Source organism: Aptenodytes patagonicus, chromosome W, assembly GCF_965638725.1.
Source record: "Aptenodytes patagonicus chromosome W, bAptPat1.pri.cur, whole genome shotgun sequence".
NCBI lineage: Eukaryota > Metazoa > Chordata > Aves > Sphenisciformes > Spheniscidae > Aptenodytes > Aptenodytes patagonicus.
In genome coordinates this window covers 23,535,476-23,559,552 of record NC_134981.1, presented here as the reverse complement: position 1 = coordinate 23,559,552, position 24,077 = coordinate 23,535,476, and the positions used below count along the sequence as shown (strand labels likewise).

At 54.1% G+C, this 24,077-nt stretch overlaps 2 pseudogenes; both read left to right on the top strand.

The window, feature by feature from the left end:
• The first annotated feature begins 1,684 nt into the window (after positions 1–1,684).
• LOC143172191 (sperm microtubule inner protein 6-like) lies at positions 1,685–5,207 on the top strand (annotated as a pseudogene).
• Positions 5,208–5,268: 61 nt separating this feature from the next.
• LOC143171980 (myogenesis-regulating glycosidase-like) lies at positions 5,269–18,630 on the top strand (annotated as a pseudogene).
• Positions 18,631–24,077: the final 5,447 nt, after the last annotated feature.

Sequence of the window (24,077 nt, the reverse complement as noted above, 5' to 3'; positions counted from 1 at the left end):
AACCCGCCAGGGCCGGCCAGCCCCCGGCCAGCCCCCAGCCAGCATTTGGGAAGGCTTCTCCCCAAGGCAGCGGGAAGGCGCATCGGGCGGGACCCAGCCCCTGCATCTGGGCTACGCCTCTCCTCCCGACAGCGACAGAAGCAGAAGGAAGTGCTGCATCTATACAACATCGATGGGTGAAATAACCTTTTCTCCAGCCTTGCAGCCATTTCTGCCCCTTGAAGCTGTTGGCACGAGAGCCGAGCACTGATTTTAGAGTCCGACATCAGCAGCTGGAAACCCCAGGGACTGCTGGGGACAGGGGACAGCCACGGGGGGGCCACTGGCTCACACTGGCAGCTGACCCAGTGCAGGGTGAGTCCCCCCCAACCAAGAGGCTCAGACCTCACCTCTCTGCAGAGTGGTGCTCCCCAGATCTGTGCCCCAGGGTGCTCTGAGGCCACGGGGGTGGGGAGGGGGAGGCATCACTGACACCCCCGTGTCCACCCTTCCCCCCCCCAGCCTCCCACTGGCTCCCAGGAGGGGACAGGGCTGATGGAGAGCCTGAGCCTGGCTCAACAGAGACCAGCGGGGTGTGAAAATCAATGGCAACTTGTTTTCTTCATTTCAATGGCACATTAATCACATTTGGCTAGATGCATTTGGGCGCCCCAGGCTACCCAGCCCCACCGTCCCCTGCAACAAAAAGAGCAGGGCTCGGCAGCCCTTCAGGGGGATGGGTTGGCATCCACCCTGCCAAGATGGACATGGGTCTTCACCGGTCATTCCCAAAAACGTGGCAGCAGAGGGGTTAGGCTTCTGAGAGCCCTCATGGGGCTGGAGCCAGGAGCAGAGTGGGGCTCTGAGTCGGCACTGTGCGACGCGACAAGCCAAGCCAGAGCAGGGTTTCTGCTCGGCTCCCCATCTTGGAGAAAAGCAAACCCAGTTCATGCAAATCCCTCCCTGGCATAACCCAGCTGCCTCTGTGCTGAGATAGATGAGGAGGCTCACTCCAACTGCAGAGCCCATCACAGCACTCAGGGCAGAAGAGCAAATGAGCCACACAGGGTCACCTAAATCCAGCTTTTTAATTAAAAAGGGCAGACAGAGCAGGCAGTAATTCCCCTGGCTACCCCAGCAGGCTGGGCCAGCAGTGCCTGGTGCTGTGCCCTGGGCACTGGCTGCACAGGTGCTGTGCTGTGTGCACACAGCTGTGTTGCTGCAAGATTTCCAAGGAAATATGGGAGAGAGGGGCTGGAAAAGCAACAGTTACTGGTCCTGCACCTCCCAAAATAAAATGATCTTGACTAGGACCAGCTGAAACTGTTTCCTACCATTGTTAAGCTAATTGCCTGCAGGAGGGGAGGAAGCCCAGAGCCAGGACAAAGCCAGGAGGGTGCAGCTGTGTCTATGGAGTGATGCAGGCAGCGATACAGGCAGCAATTGTTGCACCCTAGCCCAGGACCTGCTATTCTTGGGAGTGCAGCCACAGGGCTGACAGCCACCAAATCCCCCTGCTCTCACACTGTGACATCACCAATGGCATAAGCACCACCTTGGGCTGGCAGAGCAGTGGCACCAGGGCCCCATTTCCTTTCCTGAGTGGGCTGGGAGCCCCCAGCCCCACGCAGTGCTGCTGATCCAGTGGGGCACCCCGGGACCCTCCAGGACTCCAAGCGCTCCCGTTCTAGTGGGCTGCCGCACCATGTTCCTCTTTGCCCAAAAACACAAGACCCCCGTCAGCACTTACACTGACTCCTACTGCCTGCCATGCTCCGTCAAAAAGACCATCCAAGAGCAGGCTCCACTGCAGCTCTGGAAAGAAAACAAGTTTGTGATGCATGTAAATGCCACGGGAGGAGGAAACCTCGGGGTTTCTACCCCAACCCAGTTGCGGATGCTCAGTGCCGGCCAGGTGGCACGGGGACTCATGGGGTGCCTTGCTGTATGGCTGTAAGGGGGAGGGGAGAAGGGGTCATGCTCCCTGGTTAGCAAAGCGTTTGACACCCCACGGCCTGTGCTCACTGGCTTCTTGTCCCCTGGAGCTGCACCCTGCGGTGGCTTCAGGCTCGCAGGTAGGTTTCAGAGTGCGCAGGGGGCAGGATCTTGCTGAGGAAGGGGAAACTGAAGCAGTGGCAGGGCTCAGCCCAGGGCTGATGCGTGACGCGATGGTGATGGGTGGCTCTAAGACCTGCTCCAACACACAGCTGCAGGCTTGGCTCAGCTCTGACTGGGGGGCCCTCCGTGCCAGGGGGACCCTGCGGGGGCCGGGGGGAGATCTGAGCACTGCAACACCTCTCCCAGCCCTGGTCCTGGAGGAATCCCTGAGCTGTGGCCTCGCTGTGAGGGGGTGTCCGTGGGACATCACATGTATGCTGTGGACATGCAGCTCTCCCCACATGGGCTAACAAGCATGCAGGCTCCGATGTGAAGCACACTGCAAACCAGCTCATCTCTTGCAGCCTCGTTAGCCTGTGCATTATAATGAGGGAGCTGGCAGAGAGCATGGAGAGGGATGTCACCGCTGTGCAGGGACAGAAATGGCTCATGTAACCAGGGCACCTGTCTGCCCTGCAAGACCCCAGCCCTCTTGAGCTTTGTCAGCTGTAGGAGACTGGCTTTGTCCTGTAACTCCCTTCCCAACCTCTGCTGGCCCCATACCTGTCGGCCCCAGTGCACCCACCCCATCTCCCGCTCTGCAAAGCGCCCGGATGCCTAGGGACACCCTGGGTGCAGGGGGAAAGGAGCCAGTGATGCCTGGCCATCCTCCGTCCCCCAGTTTTGGGTGAGTGGGAAGCTTTGTGGGGGGGGAAATCACAGTGCTGCTACAACTCCCATGACCACCCACTGCAGAGAAGGGGGGCTTGGCGCTTGTGGCGGGTCTCCGGCATTAGACCCTGCCCAGTAATCAGCTTCACCGTGTGCCCCAACACCTGCAAAGGCAGGCACTGCCACATGGCCAGGGCATCTCTCCCCACTCGTTGCTGTCTCTAGGGATTAATGATGCCCCCAGTGCAAAATCTGGCAAGCCAAGGTCAGCCCGAGCAGCTGATTAAGACAGCGATGCAGAAGTACTACAGGAATGCCATCAACCCCGCTGGCTGGCCCGGTCCAAAGGTATCGCTGAGGTCCCAACCGTTCCCCCCCCTGCATCACACAGGGCACGTCGCCATGGGGACGGGGGGGCTGAGGGTAGTGGGAGCCGCTCTGTTCATCCCCACTTTTGCATCCTGTGTTCCCCCCCAGTGGTGAGGGGACCCTCCCTCAGCATCTGCACTCATGGCTTTGCCACAGCTGCCCGTCCCCATCCCCACACTGAGACTGTCCCGGTCCCAGGGATGTCTGCAAGTCCTCAGGGCTCACTCCCCCAGTGGCCCCTAAATACCCCCCAGTGGTAGGTGCTGCCTGGGGGACACCCTCCTGGCACGCCATAGCCTCCAGGGACCAAGGCTGCGTGGGCAGGGATGAGTGACTGACGGGCTGGAAGCAGTGGGTGTCACCTCCATCATAGATCCTTAACAAGGACTCTGGGAGCAGCACCTCTGACATGCCCTCTGGCCCCATGGCATTGCATTTTGGGGAGAGGGGGAACAGTCAGGATGCTCCGGCCGTCCCCCCACGTCCCTGGCACCACAGGACACCCCCGCTTGTCATTTTTATGTTGCAGAGAAGTAAAACACAGTTTTTGTCAACGAGGACAAATACATCACCTGGAGAATGGGTCCCTACAACAGCACAGCCTGGAATAAGCATTCCTCCTACCTCCCCCTCCTGCCCAAGGTAGGGTCCAGCCCCTCCTGCCCCCCCCAAACTGGAGCCACCGGCGCCTCAGGCTCCACAGTAAAAGGGTGGCAATCCTGCAAAGGTTTGCCATCACTCCTTGCAGGAGATGAGGATGGAGACCTTCCCGTGCAGCATATCCGTGCCGTGCCACCCAAAACCCGCCTGCCTCAATCAATCCGGTAACTACCCTCGCCCTGCCCCTGTGCTTCGGCTGTAGCTGTGCCTGTGCCGTGCCAGCAGCTGTCCAGGTGACGGGCTGGTTGCTCTTCCTCATCCTTACCCTCGCCATCCCTCTGCTTGCAGAGGGAGGTGGCCACCGACATGCTGCGCAGGCTGTCACGGCTCTCACCACTGTCCCTGCAGCCCGTGTACGCCATGATGGGGTGGGGACCCTTCCAGGGCTACTACAGCCCCTGCTCTGGGCGCTACTACTGCCTGTGAGGGATGGACTACTACATCAATGGGGCCCCTGCCATCAGAAGGCATCTCCACACGCTAGCAGAGAGGGCTGTAAGGTTGGGATGGCTTGCCTTGCTTGGGGTGGCTTGCCATGGGATGGGATGGGTTGGGTTGGGATGGACATGACCCCCCCCCTCGTCCTCGGGGCCACCGCTCACACTACCTCCGCTATCTCTTGCAGGAGTATCCTGTGCTGCAGTTACAGCCCCAGAGCAATGGTCTGTGCATCTACACATCACCCCAAGCCATCCTCCCTGTACACAAGCCCTAGGTGCAGAGAGGTTCGGGGGGGGGGGGGGGGGGGGGGCGGCGCTCCAGGCAGGGTACCCTGGGGGGAAAAGCCTATTATTTTTTCCTAACACCAGCCAGCCACTAGGTCTCTTTTCATTAGGTTTTCACACAAAATTGCTCAGAGGGTTTTTCTGGGGGCGATGGTACGGACTGCAGACCCCAAGGGGCAATGGGTCCCATCACAGTGCCCACACAGGCAGCGATGTAGCCGCTGCACCTCCATCTCGCAGGCTAAGTGGACATGACTGGGGAGGGCAGGATGCCATTATGATGCTGGGCTCTGGTGCGTGTTGTTGCCACCCGCGGAGAAGCAGTCACCAAATTTACTCCCAGGGCAGGTGTTTCTATGCTTGGTCTTATCCTGCAGTCCTTGGGACTGTATGGCACTGAAATCTTGCTGGCACCCCTAAGCCCGACTGCATGTAGCTTAGCATCTTTCTGATTCTGGAGAGGCTGCGAATGCAGGTGGGGACGAGCCTTCGCCGGCCCTTCCTGCTCCCCCTGTCAGGGAGGCGAGACGCGAGCCCGAATCCCGCGACTCCGGGAGCCGAGGCTCGACGAAGATCGTGCCCTTCGCGCCGCTACAATGCCTGCGGCAGCTGCCTCTTGGCCGGGCCCCGCTGCCTCGGCACGCCCCGGCCGAAGGGTTGGCTGCATACGCTTACGTCACGGTGCCTGAGAAAACACGCCGGTGACGCGCTGGGTCCCCTCCTCCTGCCCGCGGACACATGCTGCTTGGGGCGCAGCCAGCTCGTAGCCCCGAAACACCCCCGCGCGATGGAGAGGACGAAGCTGCCGGGGATGTGGAGACATAGCAGCGCTTATTGTTTATGCGCTTAAAAATCCATCTGCGGCGGAGCCGGGCGACAGGCGGGGATTCCCGGGAGGCGATGGACGGGTAAGTACCGGCACCGTGACCCCGGCGGGATGAGCTGCCTCCCGGCCGGGGCTGTCCGTATCCGACAGCCAGACGCTACAGGGAATTCGCTGCCGTGTCTTGCCACGTAGGCGGCATCCCCGACGGCGGGCGGCTGTCGCTTTGCAGGAGGCGCAGAGACACCGCCACCCCCACCACCACCCCCGCATCCCGTCCCTGAGTCCCTCGGGCTAGGCAGATTGTCTGTCGCTGCTGCGACCTCAGGGGAGACGGCGAAGGTGGGTGTCCCCCGGGAAGAAGGCGCCGGGTCCCCCCGGCTGTCCCTGTCCTGCTAAGGCAGAGCCGCTGCCTTGGCTCGGGGGCCAGGGGTCTGTGCTGCCCACATTCGCCCGGGGGTGGCTTGTGCGCCGCGAGGATAAACCCAGGGCCCCGAGGTGATCCGGTGCGGTATTCGGGGGGATCCTTGAAGGTGGCTCTGCAGGGCTGGGGGAGGAATCGGTGCCTCTGATCTGCGGGGGGGCGGGGCGTGCGGGGAGCAGCCGTGCACCCCATGCCGGCGCTGCCGCCGGGTGCCCCCGCCTGTCCCACCCGCTCCCATCAGCGCCAAGCAGCTGGACCGGTGATTTCACCCTTTATGACTCCAAAAAGCCCTCCAGAGAACTCCAGTGCTGCTGCAGACCTCTCCAAGGGAAATTAAACCCCCGGGACGAGTTTGCTCATCCCCCATCTCCGGTTTGCAAAGTCCCTTTCGCAGGGCTGGTCCCCCGCGGGGGGTTGCGGAGCGGTGCCAGGACCGTGCACGCGGAGGCTTCCCCCCCCCCCCGCAGCTGTTTTGCAGAGAAATAATTTCCCCCTTAATTTGCCATCCTAATTCCCTGCTCTTTTATGGGGTTGGAAATACCTCACGGTAAAATCTGCAGTGTTTCCTTAGCTCGACTCCTGCCAAGATGTTTGGGGAGGAGGCGGCAGCACCTTGCACTGGAGGGGAGGTTTTCCCGGCATCCCGGCGTAGGAAATGGGTGCGTGTCCCCGGCGCGAGCTTGGCCCCCGGCGCGGTTCAGACCTGACCCCGCCGGGGCAATAGGGACCAGTTAAATGTTACTGACCCTCTTTAAACGAATGCCCTAATTGGGAAGTTGCTGGGGTTAGTGGTGCTGTGGGTCTCGCAGCCTGTGGTTAGCGGCGGTGTTGGTAAAAATAGAAGCAGTCAAAAAATGGATTTTTATTTTTACTCCGTAAAGTGTGTCCCGCTCAGATGTTTTGCTTTCATCTCGAGTCGAGGCAAGATGACTGACTGGCTGCTTCCACAGAACGGGAAGAAAAAGCTTTGTTTTGGGTCAGCTGGGAAGCTCCGGCACAGCAAGCTGCAAACATGCTGTTTGGCTTTGATGCCCTCCCTTCCCGTTTTCTTTTGGTTTTAAGAGTAGTTAAAGGTCACCACAATGTCATCTTGGAGCAAAATAACAAGTTTGCATTCCAAAAAAAACCCAAACATCGAAACAGGCTTTGCATGAGCAGGCACCTCTGCGGGCTGCGAGGTGGCAGGTGCTGTCTCTGGGGAGCTTGGGAGACTTACCTCTCATCTGGGACGGAGCCAAATCACCGGCTGGAGAACAGTAAATTTTGTTAAAGAGGCAAAAAAAGAGAGGAGCCGGACAGGTACAAAGTGAGATCCTGTTTTCGGAGTCCCCCTGGCCCGTTGCTGTGCTGGGCAATGCCTGCAAACGCCCTTCTCAGCATCTTTGTTGGAGCGGTACCCAAGCGGGTGATGTCTGTCAGCCCAGGGCAACGACAGGGGTTTGATCCTGGCTCGGCCAGAGCAACCAGAGCTGGATTAAATCTGCCGGCTTGGACACCTGGCTTGCACATCGCTCTGAGGCAGATCGGTGTCTGAGGGCCACAAAAGGCTGCAAAACCTACCTTAAAAAACACATTACTTCGCTACTGCGCTACTGTCAGCGGCAGTGATGGCTCCTTCGTGTACGTCATGAACTCCAGCCCATGGGGGGGGGGGAAGAAACAGCCTAAAAATAGAGCGGCTTCGAAGTAGTTCATAAATAATAAACTGGCCTCCTGAAAGGGAGATGAAAATCCAGAAACTCCCTGAAGCCCTGGGAGCTGCTGTGTCACGCTCAATTTCACATGGAGGTGAGGAGATGGCCGACCCCGCCGCAAGCAGGATCAGCCATTTCTTGGGCTTAAAACCCTAGATGAGAGCTTTTTTCAGAAAACATGAAAACTTTAAAAAATTATTTTCCCAAATAATTTGCGAGCCCTGCTCAGAGGGCAGCTGTATTTTCTTTTCTCCTTCCTTGAGCTTCCCAGTCCCAAGATAAGGCACGCATGAGACACAGGCGTGTCTCTGGTAGCAGTAGGTACTTGCATCTCTCTTGCTGGCATTCCAAAAATTCCCAGTGCTGAGAGGGAGGGAGCTCGTTTGGGCTCAGCACTCATCTGTATTTCCAGAAGCATCCTGCCACTTGCAGCAATCACTCTTGGTTTTGGCCAGGACCCTTCTGCAAACCTTCCCCCGCCCCGTCCCTGGTACAATCCTGCACTGCTTCTGGTTCACCCTAAAGCCAAGGGGGGATTGGTAGAGGGGATGAAGGTTTAACCCAAACACAGCATCTTCCCACCACCATCTCCTCCCTGCCTTTAATGCCCGATTTTTGCTGGGCTCAGCCGGCCTCGCATCACACCTGCTGGTGGGTGAGGGCCCCATTCCCCTCCTGGGGGGCAGGATCTGGCCCTGGGTGACACAGTTGGGGTGGTCGGAGTCACCCCCATCCCGTGCTGGAGGTCCCTGCTGGCAAGCGAGGGCTCCGTGGGACTTGGCCGTGGAACAAGTCATTTAGCTAAACCTGTTGCCCATTCAGGCTAATTGCTTCCTAATGCTGCCGTAATCCCATTTAAAGCAACTGGCAGCCTAAAAAGTTACTGGCTCCCAGGGGAAGGTTAAAATGATCCAGCCAGCAATGAAAAGGTTCCCCCCAGCTGCAGCGTCTGGCCCAATACATGCTTCAAGACAAATATAAAGTGCTGTATGTTTTATTGAGCCCATGCCCAGGTGTTGTTCTGGGTTTACACCTGGGCATCCCCATAGTGGAGCAGCAGGGTTTAGGTGATGCTCAGGACCCCCTTCTGCTTTGCCTGTCCTTTTTTGGGGAATAAGATCTGTTCGAGGTGCAGAGGAAAATGTGCTCCGGCTTGTCACGCCTGTGGCAGGGAGAGGGTTTGGTATTTCATTTTGGATCTTTTTCTTCCTTTTTTTGTTAAAAACAAACCAACCCCTTTAGAGGGAATCACTGCAACCAGCTTCATTCATGCCCAAAAAGAAGGTTTTTTTTTCCTCTGGTTTGCCCAGAGCCAGCAGGCTTACAGCCCCAGGGCTTGGGGAGGAGGCGGCATGCCCACAGTTTGCTGATGCTAGGCAGGTACCAGCCAGCTGATCTGCAGATCTGCAGCTCCTCTTCCTCCCATGGCCGGGTTTGTTTCTCATTCTCCCGTGTCCTTACTTTACTTTTCCCCTCTGGATCCCCAGCGCTGTGCTTGGCTGAGCCCAGCCAGCCCATGGTCAAGGAAAAGCCATTAGTCTCTTGGCGCAGCCCGCTTCCCCAGGGCCGCACAGGGGGGAGCAGGCTGGAGCCGAAACGCAGCCCGGGGCCGTGCCAGATGGAGGTCCTGCACCGCTCGCTCCCAACAAAATTAGCCCTTCTCCTGCCCAGAGCTGTCACAGGGCTCTGCGTGCGTGGCAGGAGCAAGCTGCTCTCCTCCTGCCCGGGGCTGCTGGCGCAGTACCTCCCGCAGCCGTGCTTTGCTGCACAGCACACCCCCTACATGCCCCCAAAACCAGCCACAAGCCGCTGGTACCCTGGCCCCATTTGGCCATCTGGGGGCTGTGGAGAAGCTGGGATTTACCCACCTTCACTGCGAAGCATCCCTGGGCTGGAGCAGCTGGGGCACGCAGGGGACGGGGGGGGGGAACAGCGCTGCGGATGAGCTGAATTAAATATGCCAGGGAGGCAGTTTGATTAAAATTAGGAGTGGCTGCCTGGAAATTCATTATGTGGTGTCTTTTATGGCTCTTAATTAGCCCTGTCCATTAAAGATGCTGTCTGTGGGCTGATCCAGCTCCCACTCAGCCTTCTCCTGCCCCCTCCCAGTCTCCGCTCCTACCTCGCTGAACCTCTTTTCCCCCCAAAAATAATTATGGCAATGATTTGGCACTTATTGCCCTGGGGTTGTTCTACATGTGGGGCTCAGGCTGCTCTCCACACGTGTTGTCTGACCGGGGTAATTGGAGATGGTGTCTGGTACTCCGCGTACAGCACCTGGCACGTCACAGTCTGGTGGCGGTGGGCCAGGGGGAGCTCCTGCAATTGAGATGGCAAAGGGATGACAAGTGGTCCCCTGATTCAGAGGTTCTTCTGAGACTATTTATATCCTCTTCTTTTTCAGAGATGGGTGCTCCAGGACTCGGTGGAGGTGGGAACTCTCCTAACAGTCCGTTTTCTTCTCCTGAGAGCCCCAGGCTCGCTGCAAAGACATCTTCCTTCCCACTCCTCTGCAAAAAGCGCTAGAGAAAAGAGAGCGTCATGTACTTCCTGCCTGAGAACTTCACGCCAGTGAAGCAAAAGCCCTCCAAGGAGCTGAGACCCATGCTCGGGGCCATCATGCTGGGCCTTATCCTGTTCATTGCCGCAGTGGTGGCCTGGTGCTACTACACGGTGTCCCTGCGGAAGGCGGAGTGGCTCAAGATGGAGCTGATGGACCTGTGGGTGGATGGTTTCATCATCAGGAACCAGCACGGGGAGGTGGTCTTCCGTCTGGCCTTCCACTTGGGCAACCTCAACCTGGAGTCGTGCTCCAAGGAGGGTGAGATTTTGAGCTGCATGCGGACGGGCAGGGGGCCGCTGAACTTCTTCATCCAGACGGTGAAGCCCAAAGACACGGTGATGTGCTACCACGTGCGCTGGGAGGAGCTGGCAGCCGGACTGGCGTTGGAGCACACCATGTTCTGGGAGGACACCCACTGGTACGGGGGCTCGGAGATGAGCACCCAGCACTGGCCCATCCACCTGGCTGGCTACCAGGAGCCCGTGCCCTATGTGACGAGCAACGTCTACTCCTTCCACGACAGCTTCAGCGGCATCCTGGAGCACTACTGGCTCTCCTCCAAGGCGGTGGTGTCGTGGTTTAATTTCAGTCGGCAACTAAGCACCACGCAGCCGCTCGCTCACTCCCCCCAACCCCGGTGGGATGGGGGAGAGAATTGGAAGAGCACAAGTTAGAAAAACTCGTGGGTTGAGATAAAAACAGTTTAATAATTGAAATAAAATAATAATAATAATACACAAAGCAAGTGATGCACAGTACAATTGCTCACCACCCGCCGACCGATGCCCAGCCAGTCCCCGAGCAGCGGCCCCCCCGGCCAGCTTTCCCCAGTTTATGTACTGAGCATGACGTCACATGGTATGGAATGTCCCTTTGGCCAGTTTGGCTGTGCCCCCTCCCAGCTTCTTGTGCACCTCCAGCCTTCTCAGTCAGTAGAGCATGGGAAGCTGAAAAGTCCTTGGCTAGTGTAAGCATTACCTAGCAACAACTAAAACATCGGTGCGTTATCAACTTTGTTCTCATCCTAAATCCAAAACACTGTACCAGCTACTAGAAAGGAAATTAACTCTATCCCTGCCGAAACCAGGACAATATCCACCCCTTATTCTGTACCATCTGCGTCATGCTCAAGTCTCATATTTTCCAGTACATTTTCATTAATCACCACCCCCTTTTTATATATATATATATACACACACACACAGAGATATCATTCCCTTCATCTGTGGGCCATCCCTCTAAAATGTTCGGTGAGTTCATTTAGTCCATGACCTTGGGCTCCATCTGTCATAATAATCTCCCAGGGCAGGAAAGATGGAGATGGTATGTGGTGTTGGATTGTTTCATGTTGAAGTCAGTTCTGGTACCATCATCACTGTGCTTTGCTTGGTTTCACTGAAGTTATTCTTCATTAGTCTGGGTGATTCTTATTGTAATAACATTAGTATGGCATATAATATTATTAGTATTATTAGTATATCTGTGTATTATTAGTATAACTATTATAACTATAATTAGTACTTAACATCACATAATTCAGATCATTGGCTATTCTCACCTAAAATCAAATCCCCTTGAGGCACACATCGGACTTCCCCATCCTTCCGCATTATCCACCAAGCGCACCCAGGTCCTTGAGCAAAAGCAATCCCACGGATGGGTCTGCCTCTGCCCGAGGCAGGAATAACCCAGACTGTCTTCCCCAGCATATTTTTTATGTGCACTACAGGGACTTTATTCCCATCTACAGTACGTAAGAGTTCTGACTGGGCAGGACCTGCTCGATTGGCAGATCCCCGAGTGTTGACTAACCAGGTGGCCTTTGCTAAATGCGTATCCCAATGTTTGAACGTCCCGCCACCCATTGCTCTCAGCGTAGTCTTTAACAGTCCATTGTATCGTTCAATTTTCCCAGAAGCTGGTGCATGATAGGGGATGTGATACACCCACTCAATGCCGTGCTCTTTGGCCCAGGTGTCTATGAGGTTGTTTCGGAAATGAGTCCCATTGTCTGACTCAATGCTTTCTGGGGTGCCATGTCGCCATAGGACTTGCTTTTCAAGGCCCAGGATAGTGTTCCGGGCAGTGGCATGGGGCACGGGATATGTTTCCAGCCATCCGGTGGTTGCCTCCACCATTGTAAGCACGTGGCGCTTGCCTTGGCGGGTTTGTGGGAGTGTGATATAATCGATCTGCCAGGCCTCCCCATATTTATATTTCAGCCATCGTCCTCCATACCAGAGAGGCTTTAACTGCTTGGCTTGCTTGATTGCAGCGCATGTTTCGCATTCATGGATAACCTGTGCAATAGTGTCCATGGTCAAGTCCACCCCTCGATCACGAGCCCATCTGTATGTTGCATCTCTTCCTTGGTGACCTGAGGTGTCATGGGCCCACCGAGCTAGAAATAATTCACCCTTATGTTGCCAGTCCAGATCCACCTGAGCCACTTCAATCTTAGCAGCCTGATCCACCTGCTGGTTGTTTTGATGTTCTTCAGTAGCCCGACTCTTGGGTACGTGAGCATCTACGTGACGGACTTTTACAACCAGGTTCTCCACCCGGGCAGCAATATCTTGCCACAATGCAGCAGCCCAGATGGGTTTGCCTCTGCGCTGCCAGTTGCTCCGCTTCCATTGCTGCAACCACCCCCACAGGGCATTTGCCACCATCCATGACTCAGTATAGAGACAGAGCACTGGCCACTTTTCTCGGTCAGCAATGTCTAAAGCCAGCTGGATGGCCTTTACTTCTGCAAATTGGCTCGATTCACCTTCTCCTTCAGCAGTTTCTACAACTTGTCGCATAGGACTCCATACAGCAGCTTTCCACCTCCGATGCTTTCCCACAAGACGACAGGACCCATCAGTGAACAGGGCATATTGCTTCTCATTTTCTGGGAGTTCATTATACATTGGGGCCTCTTCAGCACACGTTACCTCCTCCTCTGACAATATTCCAAAATCTTTGCCCTGCCCGGACTGGCCCCAGGGCTACTGCATGAACTATCTCCCGTTTAATTTGTTCAAAAGCTTGTCGTTGCTCAGGGCCCCATTTGAAATCGTTCTTCTTTCGGGTCACTTGATACAGAGGGTTTACAATCAGACTGTAATTTGGAATATGCATTCTCCAAAAACCCACGGCGCCTAAGAAAGCTTGTGTTTCCTTTTTGCTAGTTGGTGGAGACATGGCTGTTATTTTGTTGATCACATCCATTGGGATCTGACGACGTCCATCTTGCCATTTTATTCCTAAAAATTGGATCTCCTGTGCAGGTCCCTTGACCTTACTTTGTTTTATGGCAAAACCGGCCTTCAGCAGGATTTGGACTATTTCCTTCCCTTTCTCAAAAACTTCTCCTGCTGTGTTGCCCCACACGATGATATCATCAATGTATTGCAGGTGTTCTGGAGCTCCACCCTGCTCCAGTGCAGTCTGGATCAGTCCATGGCAAATGGTAGGGCTGTGTTTCCACCCCTGGGGCAGTCGGTTCCAGGTGTACTGGACGCCCCTCCAAGTGAAAGCAAATTGTGGCCTGCACTCTGCTGCCAAAGGGATTGAGAAAAACGCATTAGCAATATCAACTGTGGCATACCACTTGGCTGCCTTTGATTCCAATTCGTATTGAAGTTCTAGCATGTCTGGCACGGCAGCACTCAGTGGTGGCGTGACTTCATTTAGGCCACGATAGTCTACTGTTAGTCTCCACTCTCCATTAGACTTCCGCACTGGCCATATGGGACTGTTAAAGGGTGAACGAGTCTTGCTGATCACTCCTTGGCTCTCCAGTCGATGAATCAGCTCATGAATGGGAATCAAGGAGTCTCGGTTGGTGCGATATTGCCGCCGGTGCACCGTGGTGGTAGCGATTGGCACTTGTTGGTCTTTGACCTTCAGCAACCCCACAACAGAGGGGTCCTCCGAGAGACCAGGCAAGGTGGACAGCTGTTTAATTTCCTCCATCTCCAAGGCAGCTATACCAAAAGCCCACCGGTACCCTTTTGGGTCCTTGAAATACCCTCTCCTGAGGTAGTCTATGCCAAGGATGCACGGAGCCTCTGGGCCAGTCACAATGGGGTGCTTCTGCCACCCGTTCCCAGTTAAACTCACTTCGGCTTCCAATACAGTTAGCTGTTGGGATCCCCCCGTCACCCCAGAAATACAGATGGGTTCTGCCCCTATATAGCTTGATGGCATTAGGGGACACTGTGCACCGGTGTCTACCAGAGCCTTATACTTCTGTGGGTCTGATGTGCCAGGCCACCGAATCCACACAGTCCAGTAAACCCGGTTGTCCCTTTCCTCCCCCTGGCTGGAGGCAGGGCCCCTCTAATCCTCATCACAGTACTCGTTTCTCATTTCTTGTACGTACGAGTCAGAAGTTTCTTCATTAAGATCAAGAGTAAGATCAGCCCTTCTACTCTCTCTGGGGAACTGCCCGCTGGAAACTGGAGCAGCAATTTTCCTGGAAGAACCTCTTTCTGTGATTGTTTTCCCTTGCAATTCGCGTACCCGTGCCCCTAGGGCTGCAGTAGGTTTCCCATCCCACTTCCTCATGTCCTCTCCGTGGTCACGCAGGTAAAACCATAGGGTGCCCCGTGGTGTGTACCCGTTATATTCTCTCTCTTGAGCAAAAGAACGCTTACTTCTAATAGCCGAGATACTGGTCCGTACAGGTGAGGAGTAGGACCTATCCTCTCTGTGTTGCTGGACCTCCCGGGACAGTTTTTCGGACAGTTTCTCCACAGCTGAGACGAGGGAGGAAGAAAGACTTTCCTCGTATTGCTGGAGTTGACTAGCCAATTCATCCACTGTTTGTTCCTCTCCATCTTTCCAGGTCATCACTGCCAATGAATTCGCGTATGACGATGGTGAGCTCCTTATAAACTTCCGCCACATGGGTCGTGTGCACTTGACTTCGTCTGGATCTTTGCATAGCTGTTCATTGCTCAGGTCATCATAAATCACCTCCAGCACAGCTAATTCTCTCAGAAACTGGATACCCTTCTCCATGGTGGCCCACTTGCTTGGGCGACATATGACATCTTCCTTAAAGGGATACCTTTCCTTCACGCTTGACAGGAGTCGCCTCCAAAGGCTGAGGATACGTGTCCCTTTTCCAATTGCTTTGTCAATGCCCCCTTCCCTGGAAAGGGATCCCAGCTGCTTGGCTTCCCTACCCTCTAATTCCAGGCTACTGGCCCCATTATCCCAGCATCGGAGCAGCCAGGTGACAATATGCTCACCTGGACGACGGCTGAAATCTTTTCGTATATCTCGCAGCTCACTCAGGGATAGAGATCGGGTGGTCACTGCCTCGTTTATGAGTTCTTCCTCTTCCTCCTCCCCGATCAGCGGCCGGCTTTCCTCCTCCCGTTCTCGTGATGGTCCTTCTCTAGGGTCATCTGTCTCGTATACTTCTTCCTCCGGTTCCCTTTTAGAAGAAGCTTCTTCCTCCCTTACTAAACGAGCCGACTTCCGCTTCCAAGATTTCTTCTTGTGTACAGGGGCGACTGATACAGGCACAGGCTCGTTTTTTGGTTCAGCCACAGGGCGTGTTGCTGGGGTCTGAGTGGCCGCAGTGCAAGTGCATGTCACCGGAGTCTGAGTGGCCGCAGGGCCTGTTGCTGGGGTTGGAGTGGCCGCAGTGCATGTCGCCGGGGTTGGAATGGCCGCAGGGCCTGTCGCCGGGGTTGGAGTGGCCGTAGTGCGTGTTGCCCGGGTTTGAGTGGCCGCAGGGCCTGTTGCCGGGGTCTGAGTGGCTGCACGGCCTGTCGCTGGGGTCGGAGTGGCCGCAGGGCGTGTCGTTTTACTGTCAGATCCAGAGACCTTCTCTTCCCTTTGAGGGTACTGAATGGTGTTGAACAGGGCTCGGTAGGCATGGGCCAGGCCCCAGCACGTTGCAATGATCTGCATCTCTCTGGAGTTGCCAGGGTGACAGCATACTTTTTCCAAATATTCTACTAACTTTTCAGGATTCTGCACTTGCTCAGGGGTGAAGTTCCAAAACACTGGGGGTGCCCATTGGCCTAGGTACTTGCCCATCTTGTCCCACACACCCTGCCACTCATAACTATCCAGCCTTGGGGCAGATCTCTGGATGATATTCTTAAATTGCTTACCAACTTTAGAGAAAACCGAAACAATATTCCCAAGAAGTATTAATAGAAGTATCTTAACTGCCCAAGGCTGTTCAAAATACTGAAAAGTTACTGTAATGAAGGAGGAAACATCATAGGAGAAGGTAGTGACACTGCCATTCTGTATTTCCTCCGTAAAAAAACTCTCAGAAAAGTTACTGCAATTGCTAGTTGTCTCCACGAAATGGTATCCGTGGTACAGTAACGGCTTCATTGCGAAGTTTACATACCACACTAAGGTCAAGGTCAATGTTCTAAAAACAAACCTCACAAGCGAGACATTACTATTCACTGCAGACCACAGCAAACTGCAAAACCCAACTCCAATCTTTAACATGTACAGCAGGAAAAAGAGCACGATGCAGATTATACAAATTAATATCGAGAACAGAGAAACCAACATTGTGACCCACAACTACTAACAGATATAAGTTCCTTAATACACTCCGGTTAATCTGTTATTATCTCAAACCCTTCGAGCCCCACGTTGGGCGCCAAAAAGGACTGTCGTGGTTTAATTTCAGTCGGCAACTGAGCACCACGCAGCCGCTCGCTCACTCCCCCCCACCCGGTGGGATGGGGGAGAGAATTGGAAGAGCACAAGTTAGAAAAAGTCGTGGGTTGAGATAAAAACAGTTTAATAATTGAAATAAAATGATAATAATAATAATATGATAATAATAATAATACACAAAGCAAGTGATGCACAGTACAATTGCTCACCACCTGCCGACCGATGCCCAGCCAGTCCCCGAGCAGCGGCCCCCCAAGGCCAGCTTTCCCCAGTTTATGTACTGGGCATGACGTCACATGGTATGGAATGTCCCTTTGGCCAGTTTGGCTGTGCCCCCTCCCAGCTTCTTGTGCACCTCCAGCCTTCTCAGTCAGTAGAGCATGGGAAGCTGAAAAGTCCTTGGCTAGTGTAAGCATTACCTAGCAACAACTAAAACATCGGTGTGTTATCAACTTTGTTCTCATCCTAAATCCAAAACACTGTACCAGCTACTAGAAAGGAAATTAACTCTATCCCTGCCGAAACCAGGACAGGTGGCCATCAAGATCAACGACTCCGTGCCCTTCCACCTGGGTTTCAACACCACCGAGCGTGCCCTCTTCTTCCAGGCCTGCTACAAGGACTTCCCCTACAAGCCCCCACTGGGGCAGCAGCCCTTCCCCGAGCTCAGCTACTGCGTGTGCGTGGGCTCTGACGTCACCTCCATCCACAAGTACATGGTGCGCAGGTACTTCAGCAAACCCTCCAAGATCCCTGCTGAGAATGCCTTCCGCTACCCCATCTGGTCCACCTGGGCCCTCTACAAGAACGATATCGACCAGGATAAACTCTTGTGATTTGCTGAAAACGTTAAGAAGTACCGTTTTAACTGCAGCCACATTGAAATCAATGACATGTACACGCAAGCCTATGGGGACTTTGACTTTGACCCCATCAAGTTCCCCAGTGTAACAGAGATGTTTGCAAAACTGAGGGAGGATGGGTTCAAGGTCACCCTGTGGATTCATCCCTTCATACACACAGATTCCTCCAATTTTGGGGTGGCGATCGAGCATCAGCTGTTCATCAAGGAGCCGTCGGGGCGGCTGCCGGCCATGGTGGAGTGGTGGAACGGCATCGGGGCCATCCTGGACTTCACCAACCCGGTGGCCCGGGACTGGTTCCAGAGCCACCTGCAACCAGCTCCGCCACAAGTACGGCATCTCATCCTTCAAGTTCGACGCGGGCGAGTCCAGCTACCTGCCCAAGCAGTTCAGCACCTTCCGGCCCCAGCATCTGGTCGCAGCGCTACATGGAGATGGCCATCCCCTTCTACGAGCTGGCTGAGGTGCGGGTGGGCTACCAGTCGCAGAACATCTCCTGCTTCTTCCGCATCATTGACCGCGACTCCATCTGGGGCTACGAGCTTGGCCTCAAGTCCCTCATCCCCACGGTGCTCACCATCAGCATGCTGGGGTACCCCTTCATATCTGCTGACATGACTGGGGGGAATTTTTTTCCCCAATAAGACAAATGGGGCAGTGGAGATCCCGGACCAGGAGCTATATGTGCGGTGGCTGGAGCTGTCAGCTTTTATGCCCTCCATGGAGTTCTCCATCCCTTCCTGGCTCTACAACAAGGAGGTGGTGGAGATCGCGCAGAAGTTCACGGAGCTCCACGAGTCACCGGTGGCCTCGCTGCTGCTGGAGCTGGCCGGGGAGGTCACTGACACAGGCGACCCCATCATCCGGCCCATCTGGTGGATCTCACCCCGCGACGAGGCCGCTCACAGAATCGATTTCCAGTTCCTCATCGGGGACACCCTCATGGTGGCACCCATCCTGGAGATGGACAAGCAGGAGTGTGATGTCTACCTGCCGGCAGGCAAGTGGCGCAGCTACAAGGGGGAGTTTTTTGAGAAGACTCCGGTGCTGCTCACGGACTATCCTGTCGACCTGGACGAAGTCGCCTATTTCCTCTGGGTTTCCTAACGGGCTCCTCCATCAGCTTTGGGATAATCATGCCTTACCTTGGACTTTGTAAGAAATAATTATTCTAATTGCACGTTTTGTTTGGGTCTGGGGTTGAGGAAGGGAATTAAATAGACTTCTTTGTCCTTGGGGTAATATTTTTTCTTATTCGAATGGGGGTTATCTTTTTTTTTTTAATTTGGGGCAGGTAGGACACTCCAGTTGGGTTACAGTAGGCAGAATTTTCTCTGTATAGATCAGGAAAGAGTTGTCAGTCTGTCTGCAGACACATCGTAAACCTAATACCTTTTCAGTTCCCAAGGATTTCAAGAGGTGAAGGTTGGTTAGTGCCAGTGGGATAGTTTCTGGTCTCGTGGGAGCACCCAGTGCTGGACATGGGGGCGTGTGACATGGGAGGGTTGCTACACACTTAAGGCACAGCCTGCCTTAAGTTTTATAATATGGCAAATATATTTAAAAGAACTTTTTTAAGAGCAGAGAACAAACTAGAGATACATATATATACACACATTTTTTTTTTCCCCCTTTGGTCTAGTGTGGCACTGGACTAACACTTGCCCCATGTTCCCGCTTTCCTGGGTACTAGGCTGGCCAGGTTACTCAAGTGATATCCAGATATTTTAACTGTATGGGCTGCATATCACTTGCTGGGGCAGCTGCATCCCACCTCCTCGCCCATCTAACTCCCACTGCAAGGCTCTTGCCTGTGTTTTGCCTTGGGTGTCAACGTTGTCTTTCCTAGAGCAGCGCAGTCCATACCAGTGTGCCCAATTAGTCTTTTTAAAGCCTTTATGGCCCTGCTTTGTTACATGATTATCCTGCTGATATCATCCCTTTTGTTTTTTAAGGACAGCTTTCAGGTTTGTTGCTGGCAGAAGGACTGCCTGAAGCAAAGCAGTTCTCAAAAAGTACGCACGGCGCTTCCCCGGGAATAGCAGGTTCCTGCAAGCGGCACGTATCTTGGATTGACAGTGATGTTTGCTGCTAGCCGGCTTGCCGGTGGGTGGAAAACACCGGTTTTTGCACTGATGGGTCTGTGCCAGCGGGTGTTCTCACTGCACCCGCAGAAATGTTCTCATCTACCATGAAATTAAGTTAATATCCATCTCTGTCTCAGGTCACAGTTAGAGGTGATGATTTTGTTGAAGGTTTTTCTGAAGCAGCCCTACTCTCTCCCCGGGAGATTTAGGGGCCTTCCTCAGGCATCGTTTGTGGTGGTGGAGGTGGGGTTGCTGTTGGAGGCTTCTGGAGGAGACACGGGGTGACATGGTCCTGCGCCCCAAGTCCCTGGCAGCCAGGATGGGCAAGACCTTGGTTCATTTCCCTCCCATGGCCCCGCTTCCTCTTCTGGATGCTGTAACACAAGGCTGCAGAGACGCCTCTTTCCCAGCTTTCCCATTCAGTATTGTACGGAAAGATGCATTTACAGAGAGCCGTGGGCAATCTCCACTTCGAGACAGCAAACAGGATTGAAGTCTGGCAGCCCTCCTCCCCAGGGCAGGATGTTCCTGGCTGTGTCCTGAGTGGGAGCATGTCCTGAGCCCATGAATTTTTAATGAGTCTCTGCAGAATTGAGCTGCATTAGCTGGGAAGGTTCAGGGCGCCCTGCCCAGACTACAGCCAGACAAGGAGAGCTCAGTGTTTGCAGGGTTTCTCATGGGATTGCATCTGGGCTGAGCGTGGGTCCAGCATGAGTCTGCCACCCAGGGAAATGGAGCTGTGTTGTGGGTAGGGTTGGGTACCGGTGAGGGTCTTCCTCATAGCACATCTCCTGCACTGGGCTTTGCAGGAGGCAGAAAAGGAGATGCGCTAAACCTGGGGGTTGTGATGGGGTCCAGGAATAGAAATTTAGGTGTTTGGGGCAAAATTGGAAGTGCTTGAGGAAGTCCATCCAGTTTGATGGACTCTTTGGAGCATCCCTTGAGGTCTGAATCTGCCCTGCATAATTCAGTGTTTCAGCCTCAAAACAAGATGCAGAGGAGCCCTGTAGGTCCCTGCTGAGCGGGAGCACAAGCGTGTCCCAAAGCATGCTTCTTGTGGCTTTTAGCTACAAAGGGCTCAGGTTTGCTCCCTGGCACTGGTGCAAATAGCGGTTGTTTTACAAGTTACAGACACCCTCTAGCAAGGAATTAATCCTGGAGCCCCAGCATTAGTCATCAGGGCACTGGCAGGATTTGGCCCTTGGACTGGAGGGTGGAGGTGAAGGCAAGGAGCTCCTGGAGATGAGTCTGACCACTGCTTGTGAGGAGGATGGGGTGTGGGAAGGTTTCTCCAGCCCCAGAAATGCATAAAGGCCATGCTTTGAGGGGCTCCAGCTCTTCCCTTTCAATACTGGCTTGTGAAATGACTTGTCCTCCCTTGGCATGGGAGTCATTCGGTGGAGGAAACGTTGCATGGCTCAGCTGCCAGTGAAGATGTGGGATCTGGAGCACAGGACTTCATGGGAAGGTTCCCAGTGCGACCAGGGGATGTTGTGTGTCTTCTCCTCCCTGTCTCCGCTGTGCCACTCGCTGCATCCCTCGCTAGTAAGGGGTGAGGCTGCGTGAAGAGAAACCTGGCATTCCCATTAGTATCCCTTTACTATGAAAATGATGGGAGCAACCAGAGGAGTGCCTTCAATCCCCTCCCAGTGGTTTCAGGCACTGTCAGGAAGGTCATGGAGGAAATTCCCTGTTAGACACACAGTCCTCCTTCCCCTCCCCTCAAAAGAAAGGATTTTATTATCAAAGTTTTTTTCTTTTTATTTAACTGTATGAATAAATGAGTAAGATTATAGAGTGCCCTTATTTTTCTAAATGCTGTAGTTAGGGCATAAATGGCTGTGGCTATTCAGTGCTCCAGCTAGGAGAAAGGTAAAGCTGTTGAGAGGATGTAAGGGATGATGCTGAAGAGCAGGCCTATGTGGGTGGCTCTCCATGGGTCCAAGCCTCCCCTGCATATCGGGGACAGGCTCAACAGTGCTGCCTCAAGCTATCTCACAGGCTTCTAGGTGCCCTTTCCATCCAACTTTTTACCAAAACCACTATTTCTAACACTACGCTGTAGCCCTGCAGCCCAGCTGGAGGACCTCTAGGACCTCGCAGACCACAAGTGCTCTGTGCACAGGCACCTTGGGAACTGCTAGCTGGGGAGATTTCTCTGATTTACACCATGGGTCACCAGCCAAAACAGGGTTTAGTTCGACTCAGCCAAGGAAAACCCTCGAAACAGTTTTGGGGATTGGGTTCAGCCTTTTCCACCTCAGCCCGCGGCAGACTGTGGCTGAGCAGCAGGTCAACGTGATGCCCATGTGATTGAACTTTGAAGCTCGCACTGTTGTGTGTCGGGTTTTCTGGACGCTTGTGTTTGCACATGCCATCCTGCGTTGGACTGTAATGCTGGTGGGTTTGTTTTTAACCACTTTTCTAATTCTTAATTGTTATTAAAGAGAACTGTAACATGAATTGCCTTGATTGATATAAAACTTTGGAAAACAAAAGGAAGTTTAACTATGTCCATCTGTGCCAAGTACGTGGGGTCAGTGGTTCAGGCAGATTTGGAGCTTTTTTTTCACCCCAGATTTCACTGAAATCAGAGTTGAGATTGTTGGTTTATTTAAAGCTTGCAGCCTGAAGCTTTGATGTATGTTTTAAAGAGAGGAGCTGGCAGCCCCCCTGCTCTTCTGTTTGCAGTGGTAGCAGGAGACGGGGATATGGAGATGACCTACTGGTGTGGGTCATGGATTGCCCTCCCTTGGGTCCTGACAGCAAAGGGAATAGCTGTGCCTTAGGGCTGGCCTGGAAAAGACCATGTCCAGGCAAACCCCGATGCTGCATCAGCCCCCAGGGGTGAGGACCAGACAGTTGCGCTCCTATTTCTGCTGACTCCCATCTAAAAAGGGGCCCATCAACACTGACTCTGGGAGGAACCCGGGGGGTTTGCCCGTCCACGTTGCTCTTGGAGGACATGTGCTTCAGGACTGTTTGCAGGCACTAAAGAAGAGGAGGCTGCTCTTGGCTTCCCTCGGGCACCCCAGAAGGTCTGTCCGTGTCCTGGCTGTCCCTGCTGCCCCCGGGGTCCCCCTTTCCAGACAGCTCTGACGTCCGGGGTGGATGTTTGTGACTATGGGAGTGCCAGAATGGGAGTGCCAGAAATGGAGCACGTGAAACTCATTTAAGAGCTCGCCTTGCCCCACGCCATCCCGTTTGCCCTACGCAATGTTTTTCCTGCCCTTTCCATCTGTTACTGTACAAACTGCAGCCTGCCTCATGCCATCTGGGCATCACTAGCACTGGCCAACACATGCGGCTCGGCTTGGGGGATGAGAGGGACTTCGATTTGCTCCTTTTGCAATAAAAGACATTTTCCCCAATGCTTTTCCTTTGCCTTTTCCCTTGGGTGTGAGTGGCATCCATACACCCGGCTGATGCTCACCGTGGGGGGGTGAAGCTGGCACCAGCTGGAGACCTGGAGGCAGGTTGGCAGTTTGCAGCACTTGCAGCCTCGCAGCAAATCCTCAATAATGCAGGAGTCCTCCCTGGAATTGGTGGGTTTGGGTGTGTTTTTTTTTTGTTTGCATCCTCCCAAAAGCTGATGCTGTGCACAGGGAGGGTGCATGAGGTTCACCAGGGATGCAGGGACAGTAAGCGGGGTCTGCTCTGTGCTAGGTCCCAGCTAAGTGGCAGTGCTTGAAAACACATCCATGCCTGTGTACAGCACAGGGAGGAGTGTTAATGGCAAAGTCCAAACCCCAGTGGGGCTACAGCAAAAACCCAATTCGTTTCAAACCAGATTTCAGGGAGGTGCCTATAGGTGACAGCAGTGGGGCTGCTGACCCATGAGATCCCGGCCGGAGTGTGTCCATCCCTGCCCAAAATCACAGCTTTTATTCAAAGTAAGAAAAAAACATCAGGCAGGCAGAGCCCAAGGCTGGGGAGGACCGTGGTGAAAGGACAAGCTGACAGCAGCAGAGTCCCTTTGGGCATGCAGCCAGGCTGGAAGCCTCAGGAAAAAAAACAACCTCCTCAATCATAGCTTGTCTGAGCCCGGCAGGAGCTGCCAGCCTGCAGGTCCCTCATGCCGGGAGAGCCATAAAGATGGTCAGGGCTGATGCAAAATCCCAGAGGCCAAGTAGAGAAAAGCAGGGATTTTTATTTATTATTATTTCTTTTTGCCAGTGGGGCTGGGTGGTTTTTAGCTCAGTGATCATCAAAGATTAAGGGCAATAACACCCCCCCCCCCAAAAAAAAGGCAGCCTGGGGTGAGCGATGGGCTGGGGGAGAGTCCCACGTCACCAGCACCTCCAGCAAACACAGCTCTTGCTCAGCACTGGGAGCACGAAAAAACCAACTGGGACTGAAGCTTAGCAAGGCAAACAACATGTTCCTCTGGCAGCGCAAGGCCCCGGTGCAGCAGGAACGTGCAGAGAGGCAGCCACGTGCAGCTTTGCGATGCCACCTGCTCACAGG